This window comes from Pteropus alecto, unplaced genomic scaffold (genome assembly GCF_000325575.1).
Source record: "Pteropus alecto unplaced genomic scaffold, ASM32557v1 scaffold3, whole genome shotgun sequence".
NCBI classification, from domain to species: domain Eukaryota; kingdom Metazoa; phylum Chordata; class Mammalia; order Chiroptera; family Pteropodidae; genus Pteropus; species Pteropus alecto.
This window is the reverse complement of record NW_006442484.1, coordinates 30,769,360-30,788,494: the sequence shown is the minus strand read 5'-3', so window position 1 is coordinate 30,788,494 and position 19,135 is coordinate 30,769,360.

Here is a 19,135-nt window from a genome sequence, read left to right as displayed (position 1 = left end):
ACTGAACAGAAGAGAGGCGTTTTCTTGACTAATGGGTGTGTGCAATTTTAGTTTCTTTCAGCATAGAACCAACCCCGAAGAAGTCCCAGGGTGTACTCTTGTGTTTATAGTCATTAACTCTTCAGGCACTAGTGCCCTGTTGGCATTAGATTTAAGTTTGTGATTAAAAAGAGAAACAGGTTATTCAGTAATTATGCAGGACCAGACATCTTTGTGAGAGGGGCTTGGTCTTCTTTTGTACTGAATTATCTAGAGATAAATTTTCTATAGTATTCCTCAGTATATCATCTTTGAATGCTCTTAGGCACTCAGGCCTCAGCATTGGGGAAGTGATTGGCAAGATATTCAAGCATTTTAAATGGATACTTTGTATGTACATGTGGGACAGATAATTATTTTTACATATTTTCAACACGTTTGCTCAATTCACAATAAATAATCACTAAAGACACTGCACAATTGAATACAGTTAACCTTTTGTGAAGTTCAGTGGTATTAAAATGGGAAAGGACTATGGTAAGGGTGATAGCTAGAATATGGAAATGCTAGGAGAACAGTTAAAGAATATGATGCATGATCACAGTTCATATTAGTGCTTTCACTTAAAAGATACTTATCCATTTCAAGTTATATTTTTGAAATATAAACTTTTAAAAGAAATTTGTATAGATAACATAATGGCTTATCAAACTGGAAGAAATGGGTCAAGAAGGTTCTATCTGTGTCCATTGCACAAGAGTCTACACCTACTATATTTCATATATGAAAGTATGGATTTGTTTTTGTTTGTCAATGTGGAGTCAAGTCCTCTAAGAACTGCTAGGAGGATTTTTCTTTCCTCATGCCAGGCATTGCAGTCTACTTATAGCAAATCTTCCTCACCCAAACCACACCTAAAAAGATGTCATGTTATGAGTATGATTCATGAATATGATTTGAGTACTTCCCAAATCAGATGGAGTAGAAAACAAGTGAATTCGTGAGTCAATGAAGAAGAATTCATTTGCCGATGATTCTATTTTCTATCTAAAGTCTTGTATTTAAAAACTTCATCAGGACTCCGACTTTTTGCTGTAGCAGTTATAGCCATGGCACAAGTGGCTCTGACACATACAGTGGCTGCTGAGTCAGTAGGAGTATAGCTGCATTTCTGCTCACTCCAAACCACTGGAGCAGCGAGGAAATGCTCTGATTTTTCACAATTCACCTTTTCCGGTTGTCGTAGGGACTTTTTTTTATGTTTTCAAAATTTAAGACTTGCTTCTTTTTGGGGAGCAAACTCCTTGAGCAAAAAATGTAATTAGAATTGTAGCTAAAGCATCTTGGTTGTGCTACAAACACAACCAGATATTCCTTTTTCTTCTTTGCACAGGACCGAGTATTCATTTAGTCTTTCAAAATAAAACCATAATGTGGTATTTGATTTTTTAACCATTACAATATGCAATAAATGAAATGGTAAAAACATAATGTACTTGGAGCAGCATTAACCTTTTAATTTTAAGTAATAATGAAATTTGTTTTGCATTCACTAGCATACGCAAAGAAATAGTTTGAACAAAGATATTTCCCTTGATAATAGATGTAAAATTAAACAAGATATTGATGCATGTCTCATGAAATGAGTAAAAGTAAAAAAAAACTGGAAAAAAATTAATGCAGTTAAGCTGATTAAAATGTTGGGTCACCTTCCTTTAAGTTAAAACCATTTGTTCAAAGAAAGGAAATATTACCACGTGAAGAGCATGAGATTTAATAAATATTTATTGTAATGTCCCATTTGATAAGAATATCTCTCAACTGCGCTCAGCATTTTAAAGCCTCCAGTGATAGCAGTATCACTTTGCTTTAAAAATGTAGCAGGTGAATTATAATTGTCTGGCCAAAGTTGGAATCAGTTCAATAGAACTATCCCCCATGTTTATTCAATTGCAAACAATACCAAGAGGTGAGATATATGATGAATGCAATATGATTTCTCATTTATGAAATGCTATTCTCATGTGTTCCTTTGGGGACTATAACTGTCAAAAGAGGGGTGGGGGGAAGACAACCTGAAAAAAAATCTTTACCCAAAGAAGAACAGAAATGTCTATTTAATCCAGGTTTAAGAAAATTATAAATCTTGATTAAAAAATATAAGAACCTCATCCATTTTTAGTCAACCACATATCATAAAACATACTGTTGGAATGATCACCAGGGAGTCTGTGATTAACAGGTCTGTATTGATCACTCCTTGAGAGTGCAATGGACTGAGAGCTTTAGGGTAGTCACATTTTGTGGAAAAACCATTGACTTCTATTTTTTCCAGTCTCTTACCTACAGATTTAGTCCCCCTGGTAACCCTAGAGAGTTTTCTAGCTCTCTTAGCTTTCTAGTTCTCACAGAATACTTTTGGATATGTGCTCTCACAAGTATTTCATTTTACAAAATTTTATGCTTCCAAGATGATGCTATATTGATAATGGGAGAAAAAAAATGTGTGAAATTTTTATGTAGGCAGTTAGCTCATTTAGTTTTATAATTAAGCACAATCAAGTGTACTTTGTGTATGAGGTATAATTAATATTCTATGACACTGGGAAAGCACACTTTTAATATCTAATTTAAAAAATGAATTCAGTATTTAGATCTATTTGGAAAGCAGAGGCCTATCTAATTTGTTTGTAAATAACTTAAATTTTTTTTTTATTAATGATGTAAAAGACCACCTAGGCTGATATCTATTTATCTAGAGTACTTCTTAGCAATTGATTATAAACAGAGATTTAACTAACAAATCAATCACATAGATAGATTAGAATTATATTGCCAAGAGTTTTTTCTTTTAATCATTTCCAATTAATAATACAAAGCATTTAAAGTTTTATTATAATTCTTTGCTGCAGTTTTGAAGATAAGCTGTGCTTATAATGATGGTTGAGTTTGCTATCTGGCCTTGGTCTGGTACATAGAGAAACCCCACAATAATTTTATCTTACAATTATGTGTGTGTGTGTGTATCCTATGGTCTTTTATTTCTGTGTGTGTGTGTGTGTGAGAGAGAGAGAGAGAGAGAGAGAGAGAGAGAGAGAGAGAGAGAGAGTTATAAAGGTATGAAGCTATTCCTATCAGTTGCCTTTTGAATAGCACTTTATTCTAGCAATCAACACTGACAGAGTAAAACAAAACAAATCATAGAATGCTGCCAACGGAGGAAAAAATAAATCTCTTATTTTTATGAATAAGTATTTCAGTCACATAGAATTACTGAATCATTAACAGAGGTAGTTTCTTATTAGCATATCTAAGGCTTCTCAGGTGCCTTAATAATGCATACTATAGCCATAGTGTGGGATCTCCCAGTCCCTGGAATTACTCCCTCATTCTTCTGTAACTACATAAACCATAAATATATGAAGCATAGTTTAAAATATTAATAAAATAAAAGGCCTCCATCAAATTATTTCTCCTGTGGATGAAGTATCCCTCTTCAACAAATTTATTGATTGAGTGAGGACATTCAGTACACTAGATCCTTCTGTGTATGATCTACTCCTGACAGAAAATGAGTAATTCTGTAAGTTGTGATTTTTTTTTTTAGTTTATGAACAAGCCTTGTTTAAGTAATGAAGCACTAATTTAATGAACAAATTAACACAACTTCAAAACACCTTCCTGTAGAGACCCTCTATGAGCAATGTATTAGACAGATGATCAAACACACTGAAGAATTTTTATCCCTTCCCATTAGGAGAATACCCTAGGAAACAAATACTGTAAAAGTATCTACTTATTCCCATTCTATAACCAACTTTCAAGGATTGACTTTTTAAAAGTAATGCTTAGCAGAGCAGTGAATTCTACATCAGAGTTATCATTGAGAAAACCTTCTAGGAGGAGGCGAGAATTGAGGCATAGGACCTGTATTTAACAGTGAGGGAAAACATGGGATCAGGCTGATGAGGGTAAAATAATTCTTCAGGGCATGGGGTGGGGGGAGTTGGGAACTACATGAACAAGTCACCCTCTGATAGTGTTTGAAAGATTATATAAGAAGCATGGAACCCAGCTGTTCTATACTTTATGAAGATCAGACAAGAAGGAATGGACTGAACTTGAAGCAAGAATTGACAAAGGGGGTTCTTAAGTACTGGAAGCACTTATGAAAGAAGGTTCTGTACTTGTCCCTTTATACGCACGCACATGCTCAGCTGTTACTCTCAGTTGATGGAGACCAGGCTGCAAGACCTTTTGAGGCCCTTCACAGTTTCATAGAAATTTGAAAACTAACTGAATTGGATTATGTGACTCCGTGAACAAAAAATGCTGGTAAACTATTCTGTTTTTCCAAATCCAAGGTCTTAAAGTCCTTTCAAAACAGTCAAGATATGCATAGTATTGCTGGAAAGATCATCTTCAGAAGACTGTTACTTTCCTCTATTGTGAATCAAATAAAGAGTTTACAGTTAATAGGTAGACATCTGGTCATTTACAATTAGGCTCAGCCACCATTTACTCACCCATTCTTGTATTTATTTTCTTTTGAACATTTTTTGAGAGATTATTTAACATATAGAGTCTGGCTAATTTCAGTAAAAAATGATTAAACATTTCCAAGTACATGCTGTTATGTATATCTATATGTTGTTTTTTTTTAATTTGTACACAGTTCAGCTCTTTGTCTCAGTTACTATAGATAAGCTTAGAAAGAAATGGATGCACAGTTAGGATTATATTATATAGAGAGTTTTGTATTCTAATTTGTTAACATATTTTTAAAGCATTGTCTATTTTACCAAAATGACATTGAAAACAAGATTTTTTTTTGTTGTGAATACTAATTAGTGCTTTTCTCCATGTTAGAAATTAAGCTGCTTTCATTTTTTCACTGCAATGATTAGTCCTTGGAAACTTAGAAGGAGAGTGCCTAAGCCAAAGGATAAGACTATTATTAATGCTTTTAATGCTGTTAGAATGCTATCAAGAAATTCCATCGAGAGTGTATGAGAGTGACTTTTTCATTGCACCTTTACCCGTATTGACTGTTAACAGAACTCAAAATTTGGAATAATATTAAATGGTTTCAGATTTGAATAGGACTCATAAAATTATTCATATGTAGATATATTATCATGGGTATATGGAATAACCTCTTAAGCTTTTAAATTAAATAAATCCCTCACAAATGCTTTTGATTTCACGCATTCATATTCATTCACTAATTTGACAAATATTAGCTATGTATTTGATAAGCACATACTATTTGCCAGGCTGTGACCTCTATTAAAAAAAACAGTGGTGCAATTTCCAGCTGTTCAGGTCACAAAATGTCTTGCCTAGTTTACTACATTGCCTTTCCTCTCATTCTCCTTGGATGCAGTCTTTCTTCTTCACATTTAACACTGTGAGAGTTAATTTTGTGTGTCAACTGGACTTGGCTATAGGATGGCCAGATATTTTGCCAAACATCATTCTGGTGTTTCTGTGAAGATGTTTTTGGATGAAGTTAATATTTAAATTGGTAAACTGAGTGAAGCCGATTGTCTTTCTTAATGTGGGTAGGCCTTATCCAACCAGTTGAAGGCTTAAATGGAACAAACAGGTTGACTCTTCCCCAAGTAAGAGAGAATTCACCTGCCTGACTGCTTTGAACTGGAACTCTTGGTTCTCAGGTCCTCAGATTTGGACTAGAATGACATCACCGGCTTTTTTGGGTCTCTAATTTGCAGCCAATAGATTGTGGGACTTCTCAGCCACCATAGTCCTGTGAAACAATTTCCTAATAATTAATTTGTCTTTGTCTCTGTTTCTCTGTTTCTTTGTTTCTCTGCTCTCTCTCCTTCCCCCTCTCTCTGTATACACAGACACACACATACATATCACTTAACGATGGGGATATGTTCTGTGAAAAGTGTTGTTAGGTGATTTCGTCATTGTGCAAATATCAAAGAGTGTACTCACATAAATCTAGATGGTATATCTTACCACACACATAGACTATATGGCATAGCTTACTGCTCCTAGGCTACAAAACTATACAGCATGCTACTGTTCTGCATACCGTATACAACTGGAACACAAGGTAAGTATTTATGTATCTAAACACATCTAAAGATAGAAAAGGTACAGTAAAAATATGGTATAAAAGGTAAAAAATGGTACACCCTTATAGAGCGTTGACGAAGAATGGAGCTGGCAGGACTGGAAATTGCTCTGGGTGAGTCAGTGAGTGGGTGATGAGTAAATGTGAAGATCAAGGACATTACTGTATACTACTGTAGACTTTATGTTCCCCAAGCCTTCCACCTGCTTCCTTCCAACATAGTCAGAAATAAAATATCAATGCTTTTCCATGAACAGGGATGTGGGATGGATTGACTGGAAATATTGAGGTGAAACTGGCTGGATAACGTGTAGATAACCATAATAGTGACTGTCAGGAGGGAGTGAAATGTGGTCTGAGGATAAGTAGAAATAAGAAATCAAGATGGAGAGAGAAAGAAATATAGGGAATTGTCATGGCAATGTTGTTTTGGCTATTGTATGTTGGAGCAGTGGTCAAAATAAGGAACCTTGTGGTATTCATAAAAGAAAATGGTATTTAATATGAAGAGAATGTAGAAATGAGGACTCAATGTTTTGAGTTTGGAAAGTTGTTTTTGGTTCCATTGACATTATCTGGCACAAAGGGCTCTCTCTGACATTGAATTGATGGCAGAAATAAAAGTTATCTAAGTTTTAAATCATTATAACATGAAAATATTTTCAAAATATAGGCACAGACCGGCTGGCTCTACATTACTACAGAAAGCATCTATTAAAGTGGCAGTGGCACTTAATACTTATTAGGGTAGCTCCTGTGGACCTGTGTCTTTGTACATGATGTTAGGTCCTTAACAAAAAATTTACAGCAATGTACCATAAAGATTATTAGGGTAGATCTGGGAGGACTGTATTCCCCTCTGAGTATGGAGGATAGGCTCTTCAGTGGCTGATTAGAATGTAATCTGTGCACTCAAAACCGAGGTGCTCTGAGTGAGAGGGAATCTATTGCCAAACCCCACAGATTTTACTCCCATCAGAGAAAAAAAAATTCCTCCTGAACCATACATACTTCTGTTTCTTACGGGAAATTCAGCTCCATTATAATCTTATGGAACCACTGTTGTATATGTAGCCCCGTCGTTGACCAAAACATCATCATGCAGTGTATGACCATACATATATTCATATATATAGTCACACACACATGTGTGCTTCCTCCCCTCCCTCCCCCGCCCCACACACACACCTAGACACCTTATTGGTCCTGTTTCTTTGGAGCATCTTGACTAATACAATTACTATAGCTAGAGTGATCTCTGAGAAAATTAGATAATGCTGCTTTCCCCCTTGAAATTACTGAATGAGTTCTCATTGCCTTGAAATAAGCCATGGTTTATTTCTTAATGTGATTCCTTCATGATTTCGCCTCTTCTCTCCAGTCTCACTTCGTTACACATCTCCCTAATTTACTACAGTCTAACCATATTGTAACAGTTCTGTTTCCTTGAACATTTGTGCTTTATCACCTCCCAGGACAACCTCTCATGCTGTTCCAGCTTCTTTGGCATCTTCTCACTGTATTTCCACTGCCTTATTTCTGTTCATCCTTTAGGTCTTCTGTGAATCTCTTTAAATCCCTCTAGTTAGGGTGCCCCAGCTACTTTTCCCATATTAACATTTACTGTGCACCACAGTTGCCTATTTCCTCATCTGATTTTCCAGTTGGCAGTGAGGGTCTGTAAACTTTGGAATGTTTCTGTCATTTTTTACAATGGAACCCACCTTCTAAAACAATGTCTGACATAGTCTAGGCTCTTAATAGGCACTCGTTGAATAAATAAGTGGAAGCATTTCATGAGATTTTAGGGTTTTTTTTTTTAAATTTTAATTTTTCAATTAGAGTTGGCATTCAATATTATTTTATATTAGTTTCAGGTGTACAGCATAGTGGTTAGACATTTATATAATTTATTAAATGATCCCCCTGATTAGTCTAGTACCCACCTGGCACTACACATAGCTATGACAATATTATTGACTATATTCCCTATGCTGTACTTCACATCTCTGTGACTATTTTGTAACTACTAATTTGTACTTCTTACTCCTTTCACCTTTTCACACAGCCCTCCACCCCCACTCTCATCTGGCAAACACTAGTTTGTTCTCTGTATCTATGAGTGTTTCTGTTTTGTTTGTGTATATATTTTGTTCTTTAGATTCCACATATAAATGAAATCACATTGTATTTGTATTTCTTTGTCTGACTTCACTTAGCATAATACCCTCTAGGTCCATCTGAGTTGTTGCAAATGGTAAGATTTCACTATTTAATGGCTGAGCAATATTCCATTGTATATATACACTATATCTTCTTTATCTAATTGTCTGTGGATGGGTACTTAGGTTGCTTCCATATCTTGGCTGTTGTAAGTAGCGCTGCAGTGAATATAGCGATTCATATATCTTTTCAAATTAGTGGTTTTATTTTTTCTCAGGTAAATACTCATAAGGTAGTTCTATTTTTAATTTTTTACAGAACCTCTATACTGTTTTTCATAGTGGCCGCACCAATTTGCAATCCTACTAACAGTGCATGAGGATTTCCTTTTCTCTACATCCTCACCAACACTTGTTTTTTGATTTATTGATGATAGCCATTCTGAAAGGTGTGAGGTGATATCTCATTATGGGTTTAATTTGCATATCTATGTTGATCAGTGATGTTGAACATCTTTTCATATGTCTATTAGCCATCTGTATGTCCTCTTTGGAGAAATGTCTGTTCAGGTCCTCTGCTTATTTTTAAATTGGATTTTTTTTTTTTTTTTTGGTGTAGAGTTGTATGAGTTCTTCATAAATTTTGCATATTAACCCTTTAGCAGATGTATCATTGGTGAAAATATTCTCCCATTAAGTAGGTTGTCTTTTTCATTTTGTTGATGGTTTCTTTTGTTGTGAAAAACTTTTTAGTTTGATTTAGTCTCATTTGTTTATTTTTCCTTTTGTTTCCTTGCCCAAGAAGATATATCAGAAAAAATGTATTGAGAGCAATGTCAGAGAGTTCGCTTTCTATGTTTTCTTCTAGAATTTTTATGGTTTTGGGTCTTGCATTTAGGTCTTTAACCTATTTTGTGTTTATTCTTGTATATGGTGTAAGAAGGTGGTCCAGTTTGATTTTTTTTTTGCCTGTATCTATTCATTATTTATTGAATAAACTGTCTTTACATCATTGTATATTCTTAACTCCCTTGTTACATATTAAATGACCACATAGGCATGGATTTATTTCTGGGCTCTCTATTCTGTTTCATTGATCTATGTGTTCATTTTTATGCTAGTAGCATACAGTTTTGATTACTATAGACTTGTAGTATAAGTTGATATCAGGTAGCATGATACCTCCAGCTTTGTTCTTCTTTCTCGAGATTGCCATGGCTATTCAGGGTCCTTTATAGTTCCATATAAATCTTAGGATTACTTGTTTTAGGTCAGTAAAAAAATGCCACTGGTATGTTGATAAGGATTGCATTGAATCTAAAGATTGCTTTGGGTAGTATGGACATTTTAACGATGTTAATTTTTCAATTCATGAGCATGATATATGCTTCCATTTATTTGAATCTTCTTCAATTTCTTTCTTCAATGACTTATAATTTTTCAAGTACAGGTCTTTTACCTCCTTGGTTAAATTTATTCCTACGTATTTTATTTTTCTGATGCAATGGTAAATGGAATTGTTTTCTTAATTTCTCTTTCTGATAGCTCATTATTGGCATATAAAAATGCAATCAATTTATAAATATTAATTATCTATCCTGCTATTTCATTGAATTTATTGATCAGTTCTAATAATTTTTTTTTGGTAGAATCTTTAGGGTTCTTTATGTATAGTATCATGTCATCTGCAAATAATGACAGTTTAACTTCTTCCTTTCCAATTTGGATGCCTTTTATTTTAGGGTTTCTTTATTTGCTACATAAAATCATTGAGGTTGGAGATCAATTACTCTTTACTTGATGAATCTGCTAATTCTTTTAATGAGAATTAAATGTCTTTTCATGATACTGATATTGCTCATAATATTAGGTAAATATAATTCCAGAAAATTAGCCCACATCTAGTAGGTAGATTGTTTAGATATAGTAATACAGTGGTTCTTTTCTTATAACCATGGTTTGTATCAGTGATTCTCAACTGGGGACAATTTTACCCCTAGAAGACATTTGGCAATATCTGGAAACATTTCGATTGTCATTGCTTGGGGTTGGATGTGCTGCTTGTCTCTAGTAGGAAAAGGCCAGGGATGCTGCTAAACATTCAACATTTCACAGTGCAGCCCCCACAGGAAGGATTCATCAGGCTTAATATGTCTGTGGTACCATAAGTAAGATACTCTAGTCTGTGTAAATATAGAGAAAGCTTATGAAGAGCAAGCTCTACCATGTGATGGTCATGCTATAGTTGCTTGTTACTTGTGGTCTTCTTAGGCTGCTGAATATTATTTGACCACTGAAGGAAAAACAAAGGAAGAGAACCAGGCAGCCAAATGATACCCTGTATTATTGCATGGAAGCTGTTTTGGTGCTGTATTTTAACTCATTAACATTTAAAAATTGTTATGCAGCAGAAAAATAATTATGTCCTTTTAACTGTTGAAACAGAATCCATTTTTCCAAGCATACTTTTTTAAGGGCATATTGCTAAAACACCAACTGTTTTACAAGCACAGTAATCACAGTGCTGTTGAGTTTACTGTGTTTTGTTAAGACACACTTTATAGTGTGGAAAAATGCATTTTAAAGTAATTCTTCTGGGCATAATTATGGAAAAGAATAATGGTATGCTTTATTTTTGTAAGTGAACAATTAGCTGCATAGTGACCCCCTCTGGCAGATAAAAGGTGCAGTGGTTTCTTCAGGTAATTCCTGGAAAGTTCAGACTCTAAATCTTTGACCTTCTCTTCAAGGAATGAGGAAGCTAATAAGAGAAAGTGGAAATGGAGAAAATTTAAGAGGCTCTGAAGACTTTAATCCCTTTCAAGAGGATAATTTATTCTATTCATGATCAGTAGTTCTGTTGTGGTCCTTAATTTTCCACTTCCATCACCCTTTAAGGCACTGGTTCTTCACCGGGTTTCATGGACCTACATATTCATAAATGGAATTTCAGGGAATTTCTGGAATTTCTGAATCACTAGGCATGTATACAAGACAGGTGTGTATGCAAATTTAAGAATATTACTAATGAAAGGTGGTCACGATTTTGTCAGAATTTCAAAAGTATTAGATCTTCAAAAATTTTGAGACAATTCTTTAGGAAATTTACACATCCTACTGTAAATGGAATTTTAGCATTTGTGTGGCTTTGACAGAAGGTGTAGAATGTTTAAAAGGGTGCTGCTTAATCACTAATGAAGGTCTATAGCCACTTCTCAGCTTATAGACCTGATGTGGGATGCCTGGCCTGTAAGGTTTGCTTTGTCCTTTTTATTCTCATACTACACAAATGGGATCAAAGGGTCATAATCTTTATACTGATAGATGGCTTTCAGACTTCTTTGATTTGCCAAAAAAGAGCTGTAACTCTCTTAATTCAACCAAACTTGCCTTCGTCTGGTTTTTTTAGCCTTGAAAATAGTCTTATTTAAATTAACACATATCTTTCTTATGTGGGATGTAATCTAGTTTGGGATTAAATATAAGGGAAATTTGTACATAAGAAAAAGAGAATAGTACAGTTTCATGTGTTCTTTCTACACAAGGGAATTTTGGTCTGGTCTAGATTATGTTGATGGCCTTAGGCTCATTTATATACTTCTTAAGAGATTAAAGCTGGTCTCCATCCAGCTTCACGTGGCCTTCATATGCACCACTATCTTTATACATCATCAGCCTGTATGTGAAGCAGAGTGAGAAGGTAACAGTAGCTCTTGTAGTTTACTTTGGAAACATGCAAATTTGCTTTCTCCTACAATACAATTATGTAATGGCTGGGCATGTACTAATTCTCCATTTCCTTTTCTTTAAAAGTTGCCAGTCTGACTCTGTTCTTATACAGTTTGAACAATCATGTTCTCTAGACTGCTAGCAGTAGGTGTGGGGCAAGGCAGAAGGGACAGCTGTGTTATTAATACAATATATTCCTACATTCAGCATTTCTCTGTTCTTGAGAGAGGATTATGTGACTTAAGTTTATGGTAGTCAAAATTCAGTGAGAGCTCCCATACTCAAAAAATAGGTAAACTCTGATCATCAGAAGATAAAAGGTGGTAAACTTACTTTAAAACAAACTCACTGCGAAAAGACCCTAAGTAAATATATTTTGAAATAGATGCATTCTACTGAGTTATATCTGTTGTGGATTAGAAATACTTATTCAGTGCTATACTCATAGAATTTTTTAATACTAGTTCTTGATTGTAAATCATGAATTTACAATATTTGATCTGTGGTAAAATTGAAAAATATAAATATTAAATGATGGTACTATTATAGTACTATGTTTTCCTCAATACTATTAAGGAGGTTATTTCCTGAGGATACTGGAAGATCAAGTACATATTATTCAATGGTCTAACCTGAAACAGGGCTAAGTGTGGGTCATCAGCATGAAAATTCAAATACAATTTTTTTTCTTAATTTAAATATCTTTAAGTGAATCTTTAAAAAATTATTTGCTTATAAGGGTTATGGCTCAGAATACTTTATGGCTCATGTAAAGTATGAGAAGACTTCTGTGTTTAAAAGTGATTTTAGCTTAGGACAACACTGGAGCTGTGGCGAGAACTCAATCCAACTTTTGCAGTTGAGGAAGCACTTGGGAGCAAAGGTTAATTCAGTTACATTATAGCTGCATCAGTGTCCAGTAACAGGTATTAAGGCTGAATATCATCCTAGTTATTCTACTGGGCATTGCACCAAGTTGGTTAAACAAATACAATGAGAGCCATGCCAAATTATCTACTTAAGGTCAGAACATGCCCTTTTGACGTATAATTTACATCAATGAAAGTAGTATGCCGATAACATTAATATGATCAAGTTTTCGCACTAGTCATAGTGATAGTACTTGTTGACATTCAAATGGATTTAAAAACACATTCTTTTAAGTTATATTATTCTTGAATTATACTGGCCTAAAGAATTTTTTTTTCGAAATCTTCTCTCTTCAATGTGTTAATTTCAATAAATTCTCTAAGTATTTATTGAGTGTTCCCTATGTGTATAAGCTACATAACTCACATTAGCACATAGAACTTGTTCTCTCTCCACTACAAAGTAGTTGGGGAGACAAAACATACACCATCAAATGCTAAGTAAAGAAGTATTTTTAATGCACTATTTAAGATAACAGCCTTTAAGATGAAAATGCAAGAAATATGACAAAGGAAGACATGCTTAATTGCCATAGGATTTCAAGGTATATATACAGAGAGAGAGAGAGTTTCAGGCTATGAAGGAGAACATTTTATTGGCATGAAGAGGCTGGACTGTGGCCTCTCAATAAATGAAATAGAGAAGAGTGGTCTAGTGCCAACGACATTGTGTGATGTGGTTAGAGGACAGTGAAGAAAGGTGTTCAATTGTGGTGAAAAATTTGTGAAGCTAATTCAGCCACAGTAGGTTGGATTCCGACTATAGAAGACTTTGAGTGACAAGCAGGGAGTTTGCAGTATAGTTTCTATTTAATTCTGAGCCACTGAAGATTATTCAAATTTCCTATGCTCATCTGTGTTCTTTTGGTGATCTTATGTATTTCAATATCTCCTTTTGGTATTAGAATGCAGGCCGAGACAAGGTACAAAAATCAATAAATTAAGTGAAATTAAGATTCCATGTCAGCAAGAAGGAACAACAAAATTACTTTTTCTAATCTAAAACACATGATAGCATATCCTTCCCAGGAATGAACTAACTATGGGTGTACTGTTCTCCAGCAATCATTGTCTAAACACACCACTACATTCATCGAGGTCTCTTGTGTACACAGTGCTGGTTGAGGTGTTTGTTTTATCCCACAGTTAACTGCACATTGCACCAGCCATCAATCACCAGTCATAGGTGTGTCTCTTAATTGCATTGAAAGGTCTTTGGAAAGTGACTTATATATATTATTTCTCTTCTCTTTTCACAGGTGAAAATCTTTGTTTAGAGTTAGAAAAGGATGCTGACTATAGACTATTATGTTATTTTTTGAGTTGCCTCCTAATATGAAAGAGTTAAGAATTGTTGTTCAGAATTATAATTCCAATTGTCAAAGTTTACAATATATTTCCTTAAAATAAGAAAACTGGTGTTTTTCTAATGACAGGGACTAGGTGAACTCATTACTAAATGTCTGATTTTTCTAAAAACAAGAAAGTAGATTTCACAGATTATAACCTGGTGACTAAGTTTACTTCTAAGCAAAATTTTAGAATAACTCATTTAAGTGTAGTTTTGTGAGTATTTAGAAGATGAATCCTTGCTCACTTTCAGCTAATTTACTAGAAATAGCATGTCTAAGACCGATCTTGTAGCCTATCTTCCTTAACTCGAATATTTTTTTCTGCAATTCATTTATATAATTAACAAATATAAGTCCAACTTAATACCAGGCACAAAACAAAAGATCTATATGTGCAAGAGAGGCCTAATTCCTACCCTCATAGGGATTTTGTTTCATGAAGAGCAATATACCCAAACAAAACTGAAAACAAACGATAAGTGCACCCTGTAGAAGTAAACGCATGGTGAAGATAAAAGAATGTAAAAATGCCAATATATCAAGGAAGGAACCAAAAAAGGGATGAAAAAAGGTTGATAGAGACCTATATGAGTAGAACCTGAAGATCATTTGCATATTTAAAATTGTATGTTATTTAGCCTTTTTGTTAGAATGAACTGGTTTGTGGTAACAAATGGTCTCAAAATGTCTTAGATTCAACACAGTAGAAATTTATACCTAGCTCTGGTAATGGTTTTGGGCAGTGTTCAGACAGGTAGGGTAGCTCTGCTCTATGCTACCTAGGCTCATTCAGTATTATATCTCTAGAGTAGGGTTTCTCAACCTCGGAACTATTGACATTATTTGTTTTGGGAACCTGCCCTCTGCATTGTAGGATGTTTAGTAGTATATCTAATCATTAGAAACCAGCAGCAGCAGCACCCCCAAGCCCCATCAAAAATGTCTCCAGACATTTCTAGATGTCCCTAGGAAGATAATATATCCATTGTTCTAGGGTCTCATTGCCATTTACATTCAGGAGGTAGAAAGTGAAAGACACCACAGAATAGGAAAATCCATTCTTTTTCTAGCTCAGAAATGGGAGATATCTCTTCCATTCACATTCCTGTGGAGACACATAAGTCATGTAGCTACATCGAACATCAAGAGAATTTGGGAAATATAGTCTAGCCACTTGCCCAGCTACAATCTTGTTATTTTGAGAACAACAACAAAAGATTTTGGTGGACTACTAGTGACTTCTGCCACACATTTCAAGGAATTAAAAGCTATAATTTCCCCACAGTTTGGGGGAAGTTTCACTGTTAGCTTGTTATATTTGTGGAATATTTGTGTTTTACTTGGTGGAAGAACGTCTTGTTTCTGGATCAGCCTCCGCTTCTATTTTCTTCTCAGTGTTGGTAGAGAGAGTCACCTCTAGGCTATAGGCTTAGTAAAAGTCACCACAATCCTGAGGAAGCTCTCAAAAGTGTGTGATGTGGAACCCTCACATTGATTAAAATTTTACTTTAAATATGTCTTGTTTTACTACTGAATTTTAAAGGTATGTGGCAAAAACAATACTAGCCTAGAGGAAAATAACAAAAATTATTACAAAGAAAGGAAATAAATCCTCCAAAGGAGATGAAAAGATCTTTGGATATTTAGCTAGTAAGAAGTTTTAGTTTTTAAAGATGAAAATGTAAAATATTGCCCATGGAAAACTAAAGTATAAGACTTACACAACTATTACTGTGGGTAAATTTTTTATTAGATTTGTATAAAATAATTTAAATATTGAGGCAATAAAACATTAAAGTGGATCATCTCTGAGAAGAGAGAAAAAGAACAAGAAAAGGAAGAAGAAGAAGGAGAAGGAACAGGAGGAAAGGAAGAAGGGAGAGGTGGGAGAGGGAGAAGAGAAGAAAGCTGTTTCCTTGATGGTATGTTTAACTATTCACAAATGTAGGACTGAGTCAGAGCATTCTTCATTATTCCTTTCTACCTTCCTAGTATGAATATGGCCCACATATAGTGACTTGAAACTGAGTTAAATTAATATCTCCATTCTGGCCTTTGTAATTATTCCATGAGTTGGTTCCTTTGAGAAAAGAGATGTTGAATTGTTGGATAGCCCTGAATATCCTGAGGTTTCCAATCTGATTACCTATAGATAGACTGTTCCTTCAAGAAATTTCAGTCAAAATAAAATCTTTTTTTTTTTTTTATGTTAATGGAATCTTGTTATTCTGGATATTTTCATCAGGTAAGTTATAGGACACACTCTTAACTAAACATTTAATGTCTTTTTAATATTAAGGACTTAAATTCTGGTTAAAGTGGTTTCTTTGTACATTTCCAAGGAAAGTTTTCGTATCACACGTGTTCATATAATCATGGCTGGAACTTCAAAATCCACTTCAATTCCATTTTTAACTTAGTATGTTCTCTTTGGCAATTTGCTTGTTCCAGAAGACTACTTCCCAGATCTGCTCTTTCATCTGGAACTAAGATTCTTATTAAGAAACCATGCCAGAGACCCACCATTGGAAAACATCCCTCTTTAGGGCGTAACTTGGCACTTGCAGACTCATGCAGAGCAACAGGATGTGACAATTTAGGACAAGAAAACAATGGTATACATTGTACTAAATAGAGTTTGACATGATAGAAGCAATTCGAAGGGGCCAAATGTAGTTTGCCAAGGCACTTGTTCTCTAAGGAGTCAGCACTGATTTTCCTGATACACTGGTAGCATGTTTAATTAAAGCAAGAAATAAAGACTAGCTTTTTCTTTGCTTCGAAATGTAGCAGCTGGTTAGAGTCTTCAATTTCTTAATCTGTGGAAGAAGTATGATCACAAGTTAATACATAGTTGCAGAATACACATTTCAGTGGGTCAGTTTAACATCTAAGATATTAATTATACAATGATTTTGAAAGCAAACCAAGATCTTAAATGAAGGAAGGAAACATATGGGAAAAACATCTTCCTGAAGGTGCAAATACATATTGATATAAAGTACTGAGTAAAAGTGATTGTTTATAGTACTCCTGTTTCCCAAAGTGCATGTTCTAATCTCTCACTTACTTCAAGACTACAGTTTATGCTCTATACATTCCCTTACTGTTTTCTTTGCAGATTATTTTAGAAATTCCACCTCAAGCTTCCTAAATTTTATACCCTTAAAATTTGTCTTCTTTTACCTCCTCTTTTTTGTTTCTGAGAACCAAATGTTCTCCCTTTCCATTTTATTTGTGTCTTCATTGTCATATTTGGCATATCTTCTAGGACACCGGAGATTTTAACTTCTGTTTTCAATGATGTTTCCCCAGCCTACAGGATGGGATGTGGAAGATTACCCTAAATTCTTTAAGCAAACTTTTTCAAGCTACTTCACCTTCTTTCTCACTCCCTTCTTGAATGTTTCAACCTCCAGGACTTCATCATTCAATAATTCCTTAGTCTTTTGCAATGAAGTTTTATATGGCACCATTCTAGGTTTTTCACTCACCTGTTAACCATTTTGTTTTATTCATTCTCCTCATCTAACCTTCTAAAAGTAAGTGTTTTCCAAGGTTCAGTCCTTGGTCATCATTAGTTTCCTTACTTCTTCATATTGGCAACATTAGGCATACTCAACTCTTACCTCAAAATGAGTAATTAGTAATGTTATTGCCACGCATTTTATATCTTACTGATGATTCTGCTTTACACTGTCAACTGCCTGTTGCAAGTCTCTAAACGCAGCATGTTCCAAACAAAATTACAATTTCTTCTTTAACCAAACCTCCTCATATTCTAACTCTCTAAGTTCCTATATACAATCACTTGTGAGATTTTCAAAAATTTACTTCTACTGCCTGTCTGTCTCCCATCACCCTTTTCACCTCTTGGCTTTTTCTCATTTAATATTGGTATGATTTCACGGTTTTCTAAATGATCTTTCTGCCTTCTATATTCTTTTTATTTTGTGGTTCTATAGCCAGATTTATTGTCATACGAGTAAATAAGCTTGACAACATGATCATTGAGGACAATGCTGACCTAAACATCAAAGACAGAGGAATATGTGTCACTGTTAAACTCACAGAATACAACTTGGTTCTCTATGTAGGCCATATTGTCCTTCAAGGGGCTCTCTAATGCCTGACATAACACCTTCTTGATGTCACTCTATTTTTTTACTTTCTCCAGAATGCATGTTGGATTCGTGATAGAAGTGATAGGGGTAAGAGACAGATGACTATTCCAATGAAATTCTCATTCAGCTCAAGAATGACCTTGTTCCATATTCTGTTTCTTCCAATTTACTTTTTCACTCTCATTAAATTAGATTTCTGTATCATTGTTTTGATGGACTTTTGCTATTCACTGAGCTTCCATGGATCTTTGCTACACAGAGTCTAGTTGAAAACTTCTTAGCTTGGCATCAAAGTTGTCTTTTCTTGCTACAGTGAGAGAGAATAACACTTCTTAAGTGTCCTTAGGAGATTAACTGACTCACTGTGAAATCAGGAAAAAAAACATTTGAGTTGACTAGGACTATTTGCTCTCCTTGATCATATGCTGTGGTTGTTACAATTCTGCTGTAAAATAGTTTATAAAACCTTTGGTTCTAGAATTTTATTTGGAATTGATGTTAGTGTGGTAGAGATTTGCAGTGTTTATCAGTTTAGATTTACAAGTTTTCTTACTATTTGTCTTCAATTGCCATAGTAACTATTTAAATTCTTTTCAAAGTATAAAAACAAAACATTCTTTCCTCTAGTTAGGATGGTTGTCTTCATCTGAAATGAAAACCACAGTTGAGATGATCATTGTCTTTCCAGGAAAATGAACAATGATGAAAGTAATAAATGATACTCAAATTATATTCAGATAATTCTTCTACC